Raw genomic sequence first — 21,071 nt, forward strand, 5'->3', positions numbered from 1 at the left:
CATGCTCCTCCCTTAAGTGACGTGTCTGACCTCACTAGGTCAAGGCATTGGCTTAAGCTGGTGGGAGAGTTGGATCTGCCTCTCATGGGCCAGTAGGCCTGTTGCAGTGTTCCTTCTTATGTTTTAAAAAATCTGTGTGCAGGGCAGTAGTTCGGTGGCTATAGGAGGGTGGGTGCAGGAGGAAAGAGCAGTGATTGGTGGAATGATGAGGTAAAGGATGTGATAAAAGAAAAGAAGGTTGCTATGAGAGGTTTTTACCAGCAGAAGTGATATATGAAGGGTGGATTATATGGAGAGTAAAGGAAAGGTGAAGAGAGTAGTGACGGAGTGCAAAAGAAGAGCAAATGATAAGAGTTGGTGAGGCACTGTCAGCAAATTTTGCTTCTTTAAGCTATTTAGCTAAAGAAAGCTTAGGGAATGAATGAATTTGACAGTTAAAAACAGAATAGGGGTATTGGGAAGATGGCAGTAATATTTTGAGGAACTGTTAAATGTTGATGAAGAGAGAGAGGCAGTAATTTCATGCATTGGCCAGAGAGGTATAACATCTTTTAGGAGTGAAGAAGAGCTGGATGTGAATGTGGGGGAGGTGCATGAGGTAGAGGGAAAGGGGTTAACGGAGCTGGAACTAATGGGATCATGACAGAAATGTAAAAAGTGGGGGGTGGGGATATAGTTTTGGAGTGGTTAAAATGGGTAGTGGGTTGGTAGACAGCAATCACCCAGGGAGGTACTACCATCCTGCCAAGTGAGTGTAATTGTTTTATATGTTGGTAGGATTGCTACCGTCTTTTCTGACTCATAAACATACAAGATTTCAGGTATATCTTGATAATTCTGCTTACACTTAAGTCACACCACACATGCATGCACATGCTTATATATACACACCCACCTGTGTTTTCTTCTATTTTCTTAGTAGTTCTTGTTCTTGTTTATTTCCTCTTGTCTCCATGGGGATGTGGAACAGATTATTTCCTTCATGAGCCATGCATGTCGTCAGAGGCAACTAAAATGCCAGGAGCAAGGGGCTAGTAACCCCTTCTCCTGTGTTAATTACTAAATTTAAAAAAAAAAACTTTTGTTTTTCTTTTTAGGTCAACCTGCCTCAGTGGGATAGGGCCAGTTTGTTGAAAAAGAAAAACAGTTTACTGAACATACCAGGTAAAATGTATGGTAGGGTTATTATTGAAAGATTTAGAGGTAAGACAGAGACTGCAGATGAACAAAAAGGCTTCAGAATGAGTAGGGGATGTATAGACCCAGTGTTTACATTGAAGCATATAAGTGAACAGTATTTACATAAGGTAGGAAAGTTTTCATTGCATTTATGGATTTAGAAAAAGCATATGATAGAATGGATAAGGGAGCAATGTGGTAGATGTTGCAAGTGTAAGGGATAGGTAGTAAGTTAGCAAATGGTGTAAAGAGTTTTTATGAGGATAGTGAGGCTCAGGTTAGAGTGTGTAAGAGAGAGGGGGATTGTTTCCCAGTAAAAGTAGGTCATAGACAGGGATGTTCAGTGTCACTATAGTTGTTTAATATATTTATAGATGGCGTTGTAAAAGAAGTAAATGCTAGGGTGTTAGGGAGTGGGGTGGGATTTAGTTGTGGGGAATCAAATACAAAATGGGAGTTGACACAGTTATTTTGTGCTAATGATTCTATGCTGTTGGGAGATTCCAAAGAGAAGTTGCAAAGATCAGTGAATGAGTTTGGTAGGGTGTGTATAAGAATAAAGTTAAAAGTGAACTTGGAATAGAGTAAGATGATGAGGGTATCAAAGGAGTAAAGAAAAATTGGATATCACATTGGAAGGAGGGAGTATGGAAGAAGTGAATGTGTTCAGATATTTGGGAGTAGATTTGTCAGCAGATGAGTTTATAATGGACGAGGTTAACCATAAAATTGATGACGGAAAAAGGGTGAATGGTGCATTAACCCTTTGACTGTTGAAACCCCAAATCTTGAAGTGTCTCTTGGTGTCGAAAAATATTCGAAAAAAAAATCTTTTTTCTTATGAAAATGTTAAGGTAATTTTTCTGATTGTTTTAATCCCCCCCCCCCCCCCCCCCCCCCAAAAAAAAAAAAAAAAAAAAAATTGCCATCGATACTTACTGACATACAGAGGTGTAAAGTTGGCAGAAAATGAGCTGCATACGGCAACGGCGGCGACTGCCGCTCACCCGGTAAAATTTGGTTTACCTGCATTCGAAGGTTTCTTGTTTTTTTTTTCACTATTTTATTTTTTCACATAACTTATGTGGCCTGTGAGACCAAAGTATGGTGCAATGTTCATATATACATTTGTTGAATGTAACACAATTACAGTGGATCCCCGCCTTACGATATTAATCCGTGCCTGAGAGCTCATCGTGAGCCGAAATTATCGTAAGGTGAATTAATTTTCCCCATAAGAAACAATGGAAATTAAATTAATCCGTGCAAGACACCCAAAAGTCTGAAAAAAAAAAAATTTACCACATGAAATATTAATTTTAATACACACAAACTTAAGAAGACATGCACAATTAATACTCTACTAAGAATAGAATACATGACACTTACCTTTATTGAAGATCTGGTGATGACTGATAGCATGGGAGGAGGGGAGAGTGTGGTAGTTGTTAATGTTTAGAAGGGGAATCCCCTTCCATTAGGACTTAAGGTATCAAGTCCTTTTCCGGGGTTACTTCCCTTCTTCTTTTAATGCCACTAGGACCAGCTTGAGAGTCACTGGACCTCTGTCGCACAACAAATCTGTCCATAGAACTCTGTACCTCCCGTTCCTTTAAGATTTGCCTGACATGGGCCACAACATTGTCATTGTAATAGTCACCAACACAGCTTGCAATAGCTGCGTTAGGGTGCTTTTCATCCTTAAAGGTTTCCTTAATCTATGAAGTAGGCACAATGGATTCCACAACTGGCATAGGCTTCTCAGGGTTAGCCCCAAACCCTTCAAAATCTTTCTTAATTTCCATAATAATTCTCACCCTTTTTACCACAGGGTTGGCACTAGAAGCTTTCTTTGGGCCCATGGTGACTTATTTTGCAGTTACGAGGACAAAAACACTGAGATAAGATGAAATGTACCAAATGTATACGTGGTTGCGACCACACTGGCTGGCTTGTAAACACTGGCGCTGAGGCCACACGTGGGACGCGTCCCGGACGAATCGCGTGAAGCGAGTTTTTTAGCGTGAGGTGAGGCAAAATTTTTGCGTTCAAATGTATCATATGGCGGATTTAACATAACGCGATGCCATCGTAAGGCGGGGGTCCACTGTATAGCAGAAACACTGGTATCATCATATTGTTTACAAAACTTGTTTACACAAACAATATAAAAAAATTGTATACTACGATTGCTCTATAATACAGTGAAACCTCTACTTGCGAGAGCATCCACGTGCGAGTTTTTCCAAATACGAGCAGTCGATGGGTTGATTTTTTGCTTCCATATGCAAGCAAAATTTCCATAAGCAAGCAGACCTCAAGGGAGGTTCCTTGACACTGGTAAGGGGCTCTTGCTCTTGATCTAGGGAATTGTGTGTTGGACTATCTTATTGAAACTTGGGCAATGTATGATGGAAAGATGTTTCTTAACTTACACCAAAAATGAAAGAAATTGGAGCATAAATAATGGAGTTCACTTCTCAGCAATTAGCCACCCCTTAGCGGTATTATCGTATGGTTTTTATGGTTGTATTCTCATTTTTTTGGTCTCATTGGATAGAATGGAAGATATATTACAGAAATAGATATGATTTTGATTGCTTTCACGACGAAAGTACCTTGAAATTGAACTCAATGAGGGAGAAATACTCGTTTACTTGACTATGTTCATTCCAGTATGCACTCGTGAATGGGTTCACATTATTTATACAATTATTGCAATAAGGCATAACAAGAACAAGAACTCATAAGAAAATAGAAGAAAACACAGGTGGGTGTGTATATATAAGCATGTACATGCATGTGTGGTGTGACTTAAGTGTAAGCAGAAGTATCAAGACTGTGTCCATTCCAGTATGCAGTCGTGAATGGGTTGACATTATTTATACAATTATTGCAATAAGGCTTAACAGTAAATCTTGTATTTTTTGTGTGAATAAAAATTACAAATTATTTATTTATTTATTTATTTATTTATTTATTTTATGTCTTTGCAAACAGTACATTGAGATTTTATATTTACACTAGTGGGTTGCAATGCAAAGAGAGCCTCTATTATGCCTAGGCATTATGGGCCAACTTAACATTATTGGCTTACAGTCTACTTAACACTAAGGAGTATATCGTAGTTGTACAGTAGGATAGTAATTATTTCATAGTTGTACAGTAGAATATTAATTATGAATGAATCAAAATACAAAGATATGTATATTTATATTCGAACATACTTTTTGAGAAAACAATAGTTCAATTATATTCCTGTCAACAATGGATAAAAGGTTCAAAGTGATTGTTTCAGTTATGATGTGGGAGTACATAGGTGAGTATGTGTGTACTGAGTATTTAGCATTTAGTCTAGGGTGATTAAGTGGCTTTTGAGAAGAATCTTATATTGATTTTCAGACTGGGTTACTTTAATATCTTCTGGTAATGAATTCCATATTTTGGGGCCCTTTATGTGCATAGACTTTTTACACAGTGTGATATGGACACGAGGTATATCATAAAGAGATCTTGTGTTGTGGTCATGTGTCCTGTTTAGATTGGTGAGGAGAAGTTTGAGTGGAGGGTTTATATTTGCATGTATTGTTCTGTGTATGTAGTACGCACATGAATAAGTATGGATGTTCTTAACCCTTTCAGGGTCCATCCCATAGATCTACGGCTTTACGTTCAGGGTCCAAACCATAGATCTACGCCAAAATTCTAGCGCTGTCAAATTTAGCACAAGAAGGCTGGTAGGCCTACATCTAAGAGAATGGGTCTGGGTGGTCATTGTGCACACCATAGAAAAAATCTGGACGCCCACATGGCATTGTGCGAACGCCGGCAAAGTAGCTTTGTTCATAGTGCCTGGCGGCAAGGAAGCTCTCACTCCCCACTCACTCTCTGGGCGAATTCTGACTCTCCTCGTCACAACTTACAGTTCTAAGACTGATGAAAGTGGAGCTGAAGACGAATTCTATGGTTTTGAACCATATGGTACCATTGTACCATATGGTACCATATGGTACAATGATGCCTTGTCATACAATGGTATATGGTACAATGGTATCATATGGTACAATGGTACCATATGGTACAATGTACCATATAGCACATTGTACCATATGGTACATTATACCATATGGTACAGGGTACAGGGACCCTAATGGAAATAAATCTGTCTGACTTTTTTGGGTTATCCTAGGTTCTCCAAACATATGCTGCTAAGTATGATATTCTATGTAACTTTATTTGTTTATAACTAAATAAACTTACTTATGATGGCACATGCACTTGAGTAAGTTTATTCAGGTGTACAGAAATACAATTACATAGATTATCATACATAGCAGCATACGTATAAAATCCTAGGATAACCCAAAAAAGTCAGGGTGACTTATTTCCATAGTTATCCCTGTATCTGTACCATATGGTGTCCTGTACTGTATGGTACCCTGTACCATATGGTACCCTGTGCCATATGGTACCCTGTACCATATGGTACCCTGTACCATATGGTACCCTGTACCATATGTTATCCTGTACTGCATGGTACCTTATACCATATAGTACAATGTACCATATGGTACCCTGTAACATATGATACCGTGTACCATATGGTCAATAGGTGTTGGTGGCATGAGACACCAGCCAAGACTGAGTGAGTGGCGAGGCAAGCTAGCTACTGACTCCGCAGTTTCCCAGACAAAGTGCTTTGTCATCCACCTCAAGGAACACGTCAAGTTCCTGTACACTTGTAAATATATAATAGAACATTACTAATATATAACATTTTTGCATATTTTTGTTGTAAACATCTATTGTAAACAAAATAATAATCAAAATATTAGTGTGTTTATTGTGTTGAATACAACAGTACCATATGGTACAATGAACCATATGGTATCATTGTACTGTATGGTACAATGTACCATATGGTACCATTGCATCATATGGTACCATATGGCACCATTACACCATATGGTACCATTACACCATATTCTACCATAAGGTACCATTGCACTATATGGTACCATTGTATCATATAGTACCATTGTACCAAATGGTGCCATTGTACCATATGGTGCCATTGTATCATATGGTACCATTGTATCATGTGCCATTGTGCCATATTGTACCATATGGTACCATTGTATCATATAGTGCCATTGTACCATATGGTACAATTGCACCCTATGGCACCATTGTACCATATGGTACCATTGTATTCAACACAATAATTGCACTAATATTTTCATCATTTTGTTTACAATAAACTTGTAAACAAGTTTTGTAAGCAATATAATGATAAACAAATTAGTGCAGTTATTGCATGGAATACAATGAGTGTACACTTATACAATATACATTATACTGGTCTCACAGGCCACAAATGTTATTAGAAAAAGAAAAAAAATTAGAAAAGAAAAAGTACAAAAAATGTAAAATAAAAAAAATGGGATTTTGGGGAAGTCACTGATGTTGCCGCCACCCGGTCATTTTGGGTCAACTTCCTACCACTGTATCTCGGTAAGTACTGATCAGAAAAAAAAAAAATTGTCTTATTACCTTCACAAAAATATACTCTTTAATTCTGTAAGAAAAAATAATTTTTTTTTTTTTTTTTTTTTTTCAAAATTTCTTGGACACTGGAGCACCACTTAAGATTTTGGCCTTGGACCCTGAAGGGGTTAATGGTGAGCAGATTCAGACTTTTGAAAATTGGTGGAGTATGCTGGCGGGAGTGGGAATTTGTTATCATTTTTACTGCTGCTTTTGCTGGGTTATTAGGTGATTGGATGTTGTTGATCCCCATGCACAAATTCCATATGTTAGATAAGGGTATATGAGTGAATGGTACAGTGCCAGGAGAGCTGATTGTGGAACGTAGTACCTTTTCTTTGATAATATGCCTACAGTCCTGGAGATTTTCTTGGTGATTTGTTGTATGTGTGTCCGGAACTTAAGGCTATGGTAGATCATTGATGTAGATGAGAAAGAGGAGTGGTCCAAGGACGCTTCCTTGTGGGACTCCTACTGTGATTGGTTGGGTGGAAGAGTTTGCATCATTTGCATACAAATATTGAGTTCTGTTACTAAGGTATGATTTTAGGTAGTTGAGGGAGTGGCCTCTGATACCATAGTGCATTAATTTGGAGTACAGCAGTTAATGGTCAACTGTATCGAAAGCTTTTCGTAAATCAATGAAAATGCCCAGCGGGACTTCTTTCTTTTCAGGTGCAGTATATATTAGTTCTAGCATGTGTATGATAGCATCATTTGTGCTTTTATTATTCCTGAATCCAAACTGACAAGAGTTTAATATGTTGTGTGAGATGAGGTAGGAATAGATCCGTCTATGAATTAATTTTTCAAAGATTTTAGAGAGCAGTGGTAAGTTAGATATTGGTCTATTTATTTATTTATTTATTTATTTATTTAAAAATTTGAGCACACATACAGAGGTACAAAAAATACAGGTAAGAGCAGCATGCCAAAGCCACTTATACTATGCATAGCATTACGGGCTGGCTTAAAATTAACTTAAGATGAACTAAGCAATGATGACATCAGTGATAAAACTTTAATGTAAACAGATTACTATAAAGCACAAGTGAGTATTACAAAGACAGGTCATATGGTTGTATGCATTGTTGTACATTCAGTAGAATGGAGTATTCTGTTAGGTAGTGTATTTAAAAAATAATAAAGTTAGATTGGGTTTTAGGTTTAACATTTATGTGATATAATTGTGAGAAACATTTAAGATATACAATTTATAAGGTTCAGTTATTCAGTATTTATTTGGTTTTGAGTGAGTAAGTGATCTTTGAGAAGAGACTTGAATTTATAAACAGGTAGTGTTTCTTTTATATTTACAGGTAATGAGTTCCAGATTTTAGGGCCTTTTATGTGCATTGAGTTTTTGCATAGTGTGAGATGGACACGAGGAACATCAAAGAGTGATCTGTGCCTTGTGTTATGGTCATGTGTTCTGTTGAGGTTGGCAAGGAGATGTTTGAGGGGAGGGTTAATATCAGAGTTAAGTGTTCTATGTATGTAATAGGTGCAGTAATAAGTATGAATGTTTTGTATGGTGAGTAGGTTTAGTGTATTGAATATTGGTGGAGTGTGCTGCCTATAGTGAGAATTTGTTATCATTCTAACTGCAGCCTTTTGTTGGGTAATTAGTGGTCTGAGATGGTTACTTGTTGTTGAGCCCCATGCACAAATTCCATAGGTGAGATAGGGGTAAATAAGAGAGTGATATAGGGCCAGGAGGGCTGACTGTGGAGCATAGTACCGTATCTTCGATAGTATGCCTACAGTCTTGGAAATTTTCTTAGAAATTTGTTGTATATGTGTATGAAATTTGAGTCTATTATCAAGGTGGATTCCTAAGAATTTTCCCTCTGTTAGCTTTGTGATAGGTGATCCGTTTATCATTATGTTAAGAGGGACATCTGTAGCTCTGTTACCAAACTGAATGAAGTAGGTTTTGTCAATGTTTAGTGTAAGTTTGTTAGTCCTCATCCAGGTAGATATTTTCTGTAATTCGGTATTTACAGTATTGGCTAGCGTGACTGGGCTCGGGTGGGAGAAGACGTATGTAGTGTCATCTGCAAATAGTGTGGGTTTGAGTAATTGCGAAGCATTTGGTAGGTCATTTATGTATACGAGAAAGAGAAGAGGGCCAAGGACACTTCCCTGTGGGACACCAACTGTAATTGGTTGTGCAGAAGAGTTTGCCCCATTTGCATACACATATTGGCTTCTGTTGCTGAGGTATGACTTGAGGTAGTTGAGGGAGTGCCCTCTTATACCATAGTGTGACAATTTTACGTGGAGCAAGTCATGGTTAACTGTATCAAAAGCTTTACGTAAGTCAATGAAGATCCCCAGTGGGACTTCTTTTTTCTCTATTGCAGTGTATATATGTTCTAGCATGTGTATAATAGCATCATTAGTATTTTTATTTGGCCTGAATCCAAATTGGCAGGGGTTGAGTATGTTTTGGGAGATAAGGTAGGAGTAGATTCGTTTATGAATTAATTTTTCGAAGATTTTTGAGAGAGGGTGTAAGTTGGATATTGGCCTATAGTTATTCAACTCTGTTTGGTCTCCTCCTTTGTGGATCGGGGTGACCCTTGCTATTTTGAGTACTGTAGGGAAGGTGGAGGATTCAATGGATTTGTTAAAGAGTGTTGCAATGATTGGTGATAGCACTTGTGACACTTTTTTGTATATAAAGGGTGGTAAGGTATTTAAATCTCCTGCCTTGTTTTTTAGCGTGTTGATAATAAGGGAGACTTCGTATGGGTTAGTCGGAGCTAGGAACAGTGTGTTCGGGTAGTTGCCAGTGAGGTAGTCATTTGGTGGGGTATCAGAGCTTGGGATTTTATTGGCAAGGTTTTGTCCTATACTGGAGAAGAAGTCATTGAGTCTGTTTGCTGTTTCTGTTGGTGGGAGTTGGGGTTCATCTGATTTTGCTAATTTTATTTCGCTATTTCGTGATATCTTTTTTGTTCCTAGAATTTCTGATAGGGTTTTCCAGGTCTTTTTTATATCACCTCGTAAGTTGGATAATCTGTTCTCATAATACAATTTTTTTGCCCTTCTTATCAGGCTGGTTAGGATTGACGAGTAACGTTTTGTTTGGTCTCTGGTTATGTGACCCATTCTGTACTGTTTTTCATATTGGTGTTTTGTATTTATGGATTTGAGAATGCTGGGTGTTAACCAGGGACTGTTCAGTCTCTTAGCTGTCATCTGTTTAGTTTTTTTAGGGCAGTGCTTGTTATAGAGGTATTGGGTCTTTTTTAGAAAATTATTAATACATTCGTCAATATCTGTATAGATTTCTAGCTCAGTGTGCCAGTCAATGTTTGCTACTGCTGTTGTGAAGTTATTAATGGCTGCCTCATTGTGAAGTCTGAAGGTGACTTTAGTAGTGTCTTGGGGTAATTTACCAAGAGTTGTTATGAGAAAAGTAGGGTAGTGGTCTGTGGTATTATCTGTAATTATGCCTGATTTTAAAGGGGATATGGTGTTGGTCCAGATGTGGTCAAGTAGGGAAACACTAGTCTCTGTAACTCTTGTAGGTTTTGTTACTGTTGGTAGCAACATACAGTTACTCATTGTGTTTGTGAATTCAGTAACGTGTGGGTCCTGGTCTTGCAGGAGATTTATATTGAAGTCACCTGAGAGTAGTAAGTGATCTTTGTTCATGCGTGCATCAGTTATCATACTTCCTAGGTTTTGACTAAATTGGCTAATGTTTGACTGTGGAACTCTGTAAATGTTTATCAATGTGAGAGGTTTTTGTAGGTATTTGGATTTGAATTTGGCTATTATATATTCCCCATGTTCATCCCTTGTGCAAGTATTAGTGATACATTCTAGTTGGTCTGAGTAGTATATGGCTGTGCCACCCCCTTGTTGGTCTGGCCTACAGTTGTGTATGGCTGTGTAACCAGGAATGGCATAGACATCTGTACTATCAGGCTTTAGCCAGGTTTCAGTTAGTGTAATGATGGACATATTGGCATGTAAGGAATTTAGTAATGCTATGAGGTCATCGTAATGCTTGCTTAAAGATCTGATATTGTAGTTAAAGATAGTTATGTTGTTGTTGGCACTGAGAAGTGCCTTTGATTGTTCTGCAGTGTAGTAATTACAGTAACTGTTTGATTCATTTAAGTCATTAAATAAGAGGTTGGTATCAGGATCAATGCTTGTAATCATAAGATTTGTAGTGAATCTATAGTTAGAATTAAGTATAAAACAAAGTAAATAGTCTTAAGCTAAAAAATAGCACCTGAATTATTTAACAAATGTAAAATGATGAGCTAAGGTAGTTTTTTTTTTTTTTTTTTTCTTAAGCTAAAATAAAGGAGACAATATAAAAGGGATTAATACAAATAAAGTGATAATCAAATAATGGAGCTTGGGAATATGATAGTAGGTAGTACTATAAAGGTAATTCTTTAAAGTTAGAATTATAGTATAAAATAATAATATAAAAGGGACTAATGTAAGTTGTGGTGAACAATAAAGTGGTAATCAAATAAATGAGCTTTGGAATATAATGGCAAAATTGTGAACTTATTCTACTTTAGCACCTGAGAATAGCACCTTGATTATTTTAACAATTGTGAATGTATAAACTAGGGTAGTTATATAAAGCTAAAATAAAGGAGAAAATATATAAGGGACTAAAATTAAGTAATGGTAAACAAAGTTAAATGGACAGGTGGTCACTATGAAATAATATTGGTTTAGGAGTAAGATCTGATTTGTAATATTAAATAAATTGAGCAGTTTATTGCACAATAAAAGTAAAAAAAAAATGAGGTAGTTGGTACTAGCTAGCAAAAGATAGTTTTGGTACTTGCAAAAAAGTAATTGGAATATACACTAATTGCATACACAATGAAAAGTGACTAAAAAAACAAGTAGTGATAAACAAAATTAAATGGACAGGTAAGAATAATGAATATTATTAATTTGGAGTAAGATTTGACTTGTAATTTAAAATTATGAGCAATTAATAGCAGTAAGAAAGAAGTATAGAGTATTGGAGGTATTTCATTAGCTAGTGATGAAAAATAATAAAAATAATAATGTACAATATAATAGTAACGTACACTATATGCACCACACGTATATATGTATTAAGGGCACTTATCTAATCTGTTACAGAAATGTCAGCTTTTCTAAGGAAGGTAGAGAAATCGTGTTCATTTGAGATAGTATATTGTTGTCCTGTTGATGTTTTCCTTACTAGTATTTTCCCATCTCGCGTGAAACACTGATGTATTTTGTTTTCCTGTTTAAGTTTTCTCAGCCTGAACAGAAGGTTTTGACATTTTTTTGTTAGACACTCATTTATGTACACTCCATTTTTCATTGTAATTGCTGATTTAATTAGGTCCTTTCTTTTATCGTATGAATGAAGTCGGATCATTATACTGTGTTTACTTCCTGGTTTTCCTAGCAAACGTGTTTCTTTGATTTCATTGTTTTGCACGATGACTTGTACGTGGTTCTGTATTATCCTGATAGCAGTTTCTTTGCACTGTGCTTGTGTTATGTCACTAGGAATGTGTGGACTGTTTATTATTACTGCATCAGACAACTTATCTTGTTCAGTTTTGTCGTCTTGGAAATCAAGGTATTCATTTAGTCGAGTGTGCATGTTCTGATTCCAGTCCTTGATTGCTTCTTCAACCTTCATATTTATTGTTGTTATTTGCTCAGTGTGACTGGCTATAGCTGCTTTTAGAGTATTTTCTGTGTCAACACTTCCCGATGTAATCTTCTCTTCAAGGTTTTGGATCTTATTCTCGAGGTTGGTTATCTTGGATTCTCGTCGCTCGAGTGTTGCTTTGATATCTTTGATTTCATTTTCTAGAGCAACGATGTAGTCCTTGATATTGTCAGGAATAATCATACCTGAGTTATCATGGGTGAATCCTTTGAAGGGAGTGGAGTTGGAGGGGGAGTCAGCCATGTTTGTTGTTGTTGTTGTTGTTCCTTGTTATTCAAGTCAGCTTGGTCACCTCCTTTATATTGTAATAATAATAGTACATAATAATAATAATAATAATAATAATAATATGTATAATAATAATAGTATAATATAATAGAATACGTAATAATAATAATAATAAGAATAAATAGCGGAGTTCACTTCCAGCCATTAGTTGCCCCTAGCGGTATATTTTTGTATGGTTTTTATGGTTGTATTCTCGTTTTTTGGTTTCATTTGATAGAATGGAAGATATACAGTGGACCCCCGCCTTATGAACACATCGCGTTACGTTAAATCCGCCATACGAATCATTTGAACGCAAAAATTTTGCCTCACCTCACTATAAAAAACTCGCCTTACATGATTCGTCTGGGACGTGCCCCACGTGTGGCCTCAGCTGCCCCGTGGGTGCCAGTGTTTACAAGCCAGCCAGTGTGGTCACATCTAAGCATACATTCGGTACATTTCATATTATCACAGTGTTTTTAGTGCTTGTAACTGCAAAATAAGTCACCATGGGCCCCAAGAAGAAACACTTTGATAACTGAAGGAACACTTTGATAACTGAAGGAACACTTTGATAACTGAAGAAACACTTTAATAACTGAAGAAACACTTTGATAACTGAAGGAACACTTTGATAACTGAAGGAACACTTTGATAACTGAAGAAACACTTTAATAACTGAAGAAACACTTTGATAACTGAAGGAACACTTTGATAACTGAAGGAACACTTTGATAACTGAAGGAGCACTTTGATAACTCTTGTAGTGCCAACCCTGTGGTAAAAAGGGTGAAAATTACTTTGGAAATGAAGAAAGAGATAATTGCTAAGTACGAAAGTGGAGCGAGTGTCTCGTAGCTGGCCAGGCTGTATACCAAACCCCAATCAACCATCGCTACTATTGTGGCCAACAAAACGGCAATAAGGAAGCTGTTCTTGCAAAAGCTGCAACTTTGTTTTTGAAACAGAGATCGCCATTGATAGATGATGTTGAGAGACTGTTATTGGTGTGGATAAACGAGAAACAGATAGCAGGAGATAGCATCTCTCAAGCAATCATATGTGAAAAGGCTAGGAAGTTGCATGATGATTTAATTAGAAAAATGCCTGCAACTAGTGGTGATGTGAGTGAATTTAAGGCCAGCAAAGGTTGGTTTGAGAGATTTAAGAATCGTAGTGGCATACATAGTGTGATAAGGCATAGTGAGGCTGCCAGTTCGGACCAAAAAGCGGCTGAAAAATATGTGAAGGAATTCAAGGAGTGCATAGACAGTGAGGAATTGAAACCTGAACAAGTGTTTAGTTGCAGTGAAACAGGCTTGTTTTGGAAGAAAATGCCAAGCAGGACCTACATTACTCAGCAGGAAAAGGCACTCCTAGGACATAAGCCTATAAAAGACAAGCTTACTCTTTTGATGTGTGCTAATGCTAGTGGTGATTGCAAAGTGAAGCCTTTATTGGTGTATCACTCTGAAACTCCCAGAGTGTTCAAGCAAAACAATGTCTTCAAGGCTAATTTGTGTGTGCTGTGGAGGGCAAACAGTAAGGCATTGGTCACTAGGGACTTTTTCTATGACTGGTTACACAATGCATTTGCCCTCACTGTGAAAAATTACCTAATGGAAAAGAAATTGGACCTTAAGTGCCTCCTGGTATTAGACAATGCTCCTGGTCATCCTTCAGACTTGGGAGAGTGACTTTCTGGGGACATGAGCTTCATTAAGGTCAAGTTTTTGCCTCCTAATACCACTCCTCTCTTGCAGCCCATTGACCAGCAAGTCATTTCAAACTTCAAAAAACTCTACACGAAAGCTATGTTTCAAAAGTGCATTGAAGTGACCTCAGACACTCGATAGACTCTAAGAGAGTTTTGGAAAGATCACTTTAGTATCCTCAGTTGTGTAAACCTTATAGGTAATTCTTGGGAGGGAGTGACTAAGAGGACCTTGATCTCTGCTTGGAAGAAACTGTGGCCACACTGTGTAGAAGAAAGGGATTTTGAAGGGTTTGGGGCTAACCCTGGGAAGCATATGCCAGTTGTGGAATCCATTGTGGCATTGGGGAAGTCCTTGGGGTTGGAGGTTAGTGGGGAGGATGTGGAAGAGTTGGTGGAGGACAAGGAAGAACTAACCACTGATGAGCTGCAAGATCATCTTCAACAGCAAGAGGCCAGACCTGAGGAAACTGCTTCAGAGGAGGGGAGAGAGAAATTGAGGAAGTTGCCTACTTCAAAGATTAAGGAAATGTGTGCGAAGTGGGTTGAACTGCAGATCTTTATGGATGAAAATCGCCCTGACACAGCTACTGCAAGCTGTGTTGGCAACCTGTACAATGACAATGTTATGGCCCATTTTAGGAAAGTCTTAAAGGAACGGGAGGTACAGAGCTCTATGGACAGATTTGTTGTGCAACAGAGGTCCAGTGACTCTCAAGCTGGTCCTAGTGGCATTAAAAGAAGAAGGGAAGTAACCCCGGAAAAGGACTTGATACCTCAAGTACTAATGGAAGGGGATTCCCCTTCTAAACAATAACTTCCACACTCTCCCCTTCTCCCATCCCATCAGTCATCACCAGATCTTCAATAAAGGTAAGTGTCATGTATTCTTTTCTTAGTAGAGTAGTAATTGTGCATGTCTTCTTCAGTTTGTATGTATTAAAATTAATATTTCATGGGGTAAAATTTTTTTTTTTTTCATACTTTGGGGTGTCAGGAACGAATTAATTTGATTTCCATTATTTCTTATGGGGAAAATTAATTCGGCAAACGATAATTTCAGCTTATGATGAGCTCTCAGGAATGGATTAATATCGTAAGGCAGGGGTCCACTGTACTACAGAAATAGATATGATTTTGATTGGTTTCATGATGAAAAAGTACCTTGAAATTGAACTCAAAGTACATACTGGAAATGTTTGATTTTTGCTAATGTTCAAGAGTAAACAAATGGTCATTGTCCAGTGTGTGTCCAACTGGCCAGTCTAATAATTGTTGACATTATTTATACAATTATTACAATAATGCCGTAGTCTGCGTAACAGTAAATCTTCTATTATTATAAGAATACGTACGTATTAATTAAAAATAGTAATTCGTAATAATAATAATAATACATATAATAATGTAATAATATAATACGTAATGCAACTATAATAATAATTATAATAATGTGTATGTACGTACTATGTATAATTTAGTTTGAGCATGCCACCGCAAGACGGCGGTGCATATCAAAAGAAAGATGAGCAGTCCACATGTGCTTACGGAGCTTACCACAAGGGTAAAGAAATACTCCTGTTTTTCTCATGTTTCATGCAGTCATTTCACAAAATTTCTTGTTTCTAACCATGGATCCTGAGAAAGCAAGTCCACAGCACAGTGCCGAGAAGAAAAAGAGGATGATTACCATGGATTTAAAGCAGGAAATCATTGATAAACATGCACAAGGTGCCAGGGTTAAAGACTTAGCCAGACAGTACCAACATACTACTTCTACATTATGTACAATACTAAAGCACAAGGAGTCTGTAAAGGCTATAGTGCCAGCAAAGGGCATTAAAATAATGTCTAAACACTAGACCTCTTTCAGTGAAAAGATGGAGACTCTGCTGTTGATGTGGTTGAGGGAGAAGGAGCTCGCCGGAGATACCGTGACTGAGGGTATCTTCTATGAGAAGGTACGAGGCATTTATGCTGATTTGCTGCAGAAGACCCCAGGCACTTCAACGGGCGAGGCATCGCAAATGTCGTTTAAAGCCAGTTGGGGCTGGTTCAAAAAGTTTAAAAGGAGGACCAACATTCACTCTGTCGTCAGGCATGGTGAGGGAGCGAGTTCTGATGTGAAGGCAGCTGAGAGTTTTCTCAAAACTTTTGCAGAAGTATTAGCAGCTGAAGAATACATCCCTCAGCAAGTCTTCAACTGTGATGAGACAGGGCTCTTCTGGAAGAAGATGCCAAGGAGGACTTACCTAACTGCAGAGGAGAAGAAGATGCCAGACCACAAACCCATGAAGGGCAGGTTAACCCTTGCACTGTGCACAAATGCAAGTGGCGACTGCAAGATCAAGTCGCTGCTGGTATATCATTCAGAAAAATCCCCGAGCCTTTAGGTCGCATAAGATTCTAAAAGAAGAGCTGGACGTTATGTAGAGGGCAAACCCGAAGGCATGGGTCACCAGGCAGTTCTTTGTGGAGTGGGTAAACCTGGTCTCTGGTCCTACTGTTAAGAAATATCTCCAGGAAAATAACCTAAATCTGCAAGCCCTTCTCGTCCTGGACAATGCACCTGCTCACCCACCGAACATTGCAGACGACATAATCGAAGAGTTCAAGTTTATAAAGGTTCTCTACCTTCCACCCAACACCACCCCTATCCTGCAGCCCATGGACCAGCAGGTGATTTCCAATTTCAAGAAACTTCACCAAGCACCTGTTCCGCCACTGCTTTGATGTGACAAAGAACATGAACTTGGCCCTTCGAGAGTTCTGGGAGGACCACTATAACATCGTGATATGCCTCAAAATTATAAATATGGCCTGACAGGGTATTACAAGGAGGACCTTGACCTCTGCGTGGAAGAAGCTGTGGCCTGAGGTTGTGTCCAAAAGAGACTTTGAAGGATTCGAACTCAAAGACCCAGTGGTGGAGGAGATTGTGTCCCTTGGAAAGGTCATGGACCTGGAGGTGGATGAAGAAGATGTGAAGGATCTCATCAAGGAACACTCCGAGGAGCTGACGATGGAGGAGTTAGATGAACTACATAAGCAGCAGCATCAGGAGGTTTTGAAGGACATTTGTACCGCAGAAGAGGAAGATATGGAAGAGTATACCTCTACATGTGAGATAAAGGAAATGTTGGGAATCTGGGAGAGATTATCAAGCTTTATTGAAAGGAAACACCCAGAGAAAGTTTCAAGTGCTCGTGCACTGGACCTATTTAACCCTTTCAGGGTCGATCATAATGACAAGAAAAGTATGAAATTTGATGGAAAACTTATGGAATTATGCTCTCGCGAAGTTAGTGGTCTCGACAATGTTTACGCATCGGCAATTTTGTCCACTTTGAGCCCTATTTTTGGCCAATTCCAGTGTACTTGTCGACAAAAACATAACTATTTCACTAGAACTCCATTTTTTCTATCAAATGAGTACAAGAATCCACCTATTTACCGATTTCAACTATCCAATACAGTGGTGAGAATTTAGCAATTTTGCCAGTTTCATATAAATTTCAAAAGATGCCAATTTCCAAACAGGGTCCAGAATAAACAAGAAAGACATTCTTGGCACTAAAATAACATTTCCTCTGTTCATTAGTCACATCCCCATGCCCCTCGTACATTCTTTTGCTTTCCACTTTGAATTTTTATTCTCACAAAAAATAGAAGATTTACTGTTATGCAGATTACTGCATTGGTGTAGAAATGGTATAAATAATATCAGCGCACTTGTGAAAGAATATTAGACTCACCAGTTGACGTGTATTGGACACATAGCATGATTTGTTTACTTTTGAACTTTGGTAAAAATCGAACATTTCTGCTACTTTGAGCTCAATTTCAAGGTACTTTTCATTGTAAAACCAGTCAAAATCATCTCAATTTCTGTAATATGTCTTCCATTCTATAAAATGAAACAAGGAAAACTAGAATACACCAATAAATACCATACGAAAATACAGTGCAAAGTCGCTGTTTTAATCCAAAAACACGGTCAAAGTTTTTTTTTTTCTCATTACGCACTGTGTGCTGCAGGATTTTTTTATACCGCACACACTGACCACATAGACCCATTCTTTCATATGTAGGCCTACCAGCTTTCTTTCACTAGATTTGAGGGCGCTAGATTTTAGGCATAGTAGTACGTCAAAAACCCTGGTGCGTAAGCCGTACTAGTACGGCTGAAACCCTGAAAGGGTTAATGACACTTGCATGAGTTATTTCCAAAACATTCTGAAAGGGAGGAAGAAATAAACTTCCTTGAACAGTTTTTTCTTGAAACGCTCTGCAGGTGAAAGTGTGACAAGTGTGGAGAAAAAGCCAAAAATCAGTGAATAGTGAAGTACGTATCATTAAAATAAAAATTGTAGCAGTTAAGTGACAGAGTGCATCATTAACAGTGTAGCAATTAAGTGTACATAAGATTAAGTGTGTATCACCCAGAGAAAGTTTCAAATGGTCGTGCACTGGACCTATTTAATGACACTTGCATAAGTTATTTCCAAAACTTTCTGAAAGGGAGGAAGAAACAAACCTCCTTGGACAGTTTTTTCTTGAAATGCTTTGCAGATGAAAGTGTGACAAGCGTGGAGAAAAGGCCAAAAATCGGTGAATAGTGAAGTACGTATCATTAAAATAAAAGTTGTAGCAGTTAAGTGACAAAGTGTATCATTAATCCCTAAACGGTCCAAACGTATATATACGTTCTTACACGTAGCGCCCCACTTAGTACCTTGTGGGAGCGCCAGTTAAATTGAGCTCCAGCTAGAGCAAACAGTGTGGCAAACACCAAGGATTCACTGATGTAATGTCATATTAACGCTCCTAGAACCTAACCTGCCATATAAGTGGGGCCCTACTGTGGTTGCAGGGATTGAATCATAGCTCCTGGCCCCTGGTGTGTGTGCGTGTGCATGCATGTGTGTGTGCATGTGTGTGTGTGTGTGTGTGTGTGTGCATGCGTGTGTATGTACTCACCTAGTTGAGGTTGCGGGGGTCGAGTCCGAGCTCCTGGCCCCGCCTCTTCACTGATCACTACTAGGTCACTCTCCCTGAGCCGTGAGCTTTATCATACCTCTGCTTAAAGCTATGTATGGATCCTGCCTCCACTACATCGCTTCCCAAACTATTCCACTTACTGACTACTCTGTGGCTGAAGAAATACTTCCTAACATCCCTGTGATTCATCTGTGTCTTCAACTTCCAACTGTGTCCCCTTGTTACTGTGTCCAATCTCTGGAACATCCTGTCTTTGTCCACCTTGTCAATTCCTCTCAGTATTTTGTATGTCGTTATCATGTCCCCCCTATCTCTCCTGTCCTCCAGTGTCGTCAGGTTGATTTCCCTTAACCTCTCCTCGTAGGACATACCTCTTAGCTCTGGGACTAGTCTTGTTGCAAACCTTTGCACTTTCTCTAGTTTCTTTACGTGCTTGGCTAGGTGTGGGTTCCAAACTGGTGCCGCATACTCCAATATGGGCCTAACGTACACGGTGTACAGGGTCCTGAATGATTCCTTATTAAGATGTCAGAATCCTGTTCTGAGGTTTGCTAGGCACCCATATGCTGCAGCAGTTATTTGGTTGATGTGCGCTTCAGGAGATGTGCCTGGTGTTATACTCACCCCAAGATCTTTTTCCTTGAGTGAGGTTTGTAGTCTCTGGCCCCCTAGACTGTACTCTGTCTGCGGTCTTCTTTGCCCTTCCCCAATCTTCATGACTTTGCACTTGGTGGGATTGAACTCCAGGAGCCAATTGCTGGACCAGGTCTGCAGCCTGTCCAGATCCCTTTGTAGTTCTGCCTGGTCTTCGATCGAGTGAATTCTTCTCATCAACTTCACGTCATCTGCAAACAGGGACACCTCAGAGTCTATTCCTTCCGTCATGTCGTTCACAAATACCAGAAACAGCACTGGTCCTAGGACTGACCCCTGTGGGACCCCGCTGGTCACAGGTGCCCACTCTGACACCTCGCCACGTACCATGACTCGCTGCTGTCTTCCTGACAAGTATTCCCTGATCCATTGTAGTGCCTTCCCTGTTATCCCTGCTTGGTCCTCCAGTTTTTGCACCAATCTCTTGTGTGGAACTGTGTCAAACGCCTTCTTGCAGTCCAAGAAAATGCAATCCACCCACCCCTCTCTCTCTTGTCTTACTGCTGTCACCATGTCATAGAACTCCAGTAGGTTTGTGACACAGGATTTCCCGTCCCTGAAACCATGTTGGCTGCTGTTGATGAGATCGTTCCTTTCTAGGTGTTCCACCACTCTTCTCCTGATAATCTTCCCCATGATTTTGCATACTATACATGTCTATACATACTATACATGTGTGTGTGTGTGTGTGTGTGTGTGTGTGCATGCATGCATGTGTGTATGTGTGTGTGTGTGTGTGTGTGTGAACCCCTGGAACCCTCTCCAGGTATACTCCAGGGTCGTTCATCCCACTCCATCGCCTGGTTTACCTTAGTCTACCGCTGCTAAGTGCCAACAAATTTTTACGATTATTTTTGTTATTTATTCATTATTTCATACAAAATAGTTTACACAATTTATTAATGAGTCACATACAGGAGCTTAGATTACACATTTGACTAGCTGGGTAAAAAAACAAGTGAAGTAAGAGTGTATGACTAATGTTATAGAGGTTATACA

The 21,071-nt window shown here is 38.7% G+C and overlaps 1 protein-coding gene across 2 annotated transcripts in view; it reads left to right on the top strand.

Moving 5' to 3' along the window:
• The window catches only part of LOC128691314 (DNA-dependent protein kinase catalytic subunit), a 1,096,584-nt gene that overhangs the window by 1,006,157 nt on the left and 69,356 nt on the right, over positions 1–21,071 (top strand). The gene's annotated exons all lie outside the window — the stretch shown is intronic.

The sequence above is a fragment of the Cherax quadricarinatus genome, chromosome 36, assembly GCF_038502225.1.
Source record: "Cherax quadricarinatus isolate ZL_2023a chromosome 36, ASM3850222v1, whole genome shotgun sequence".
In the NCBI taxonomy this organism is placed as follows: Eukaryota; Metazoa; Arthropoda; class Malacostraca; order Decapoda; family Parastacidae; genus Cherax; species Cherax quadricarinatus.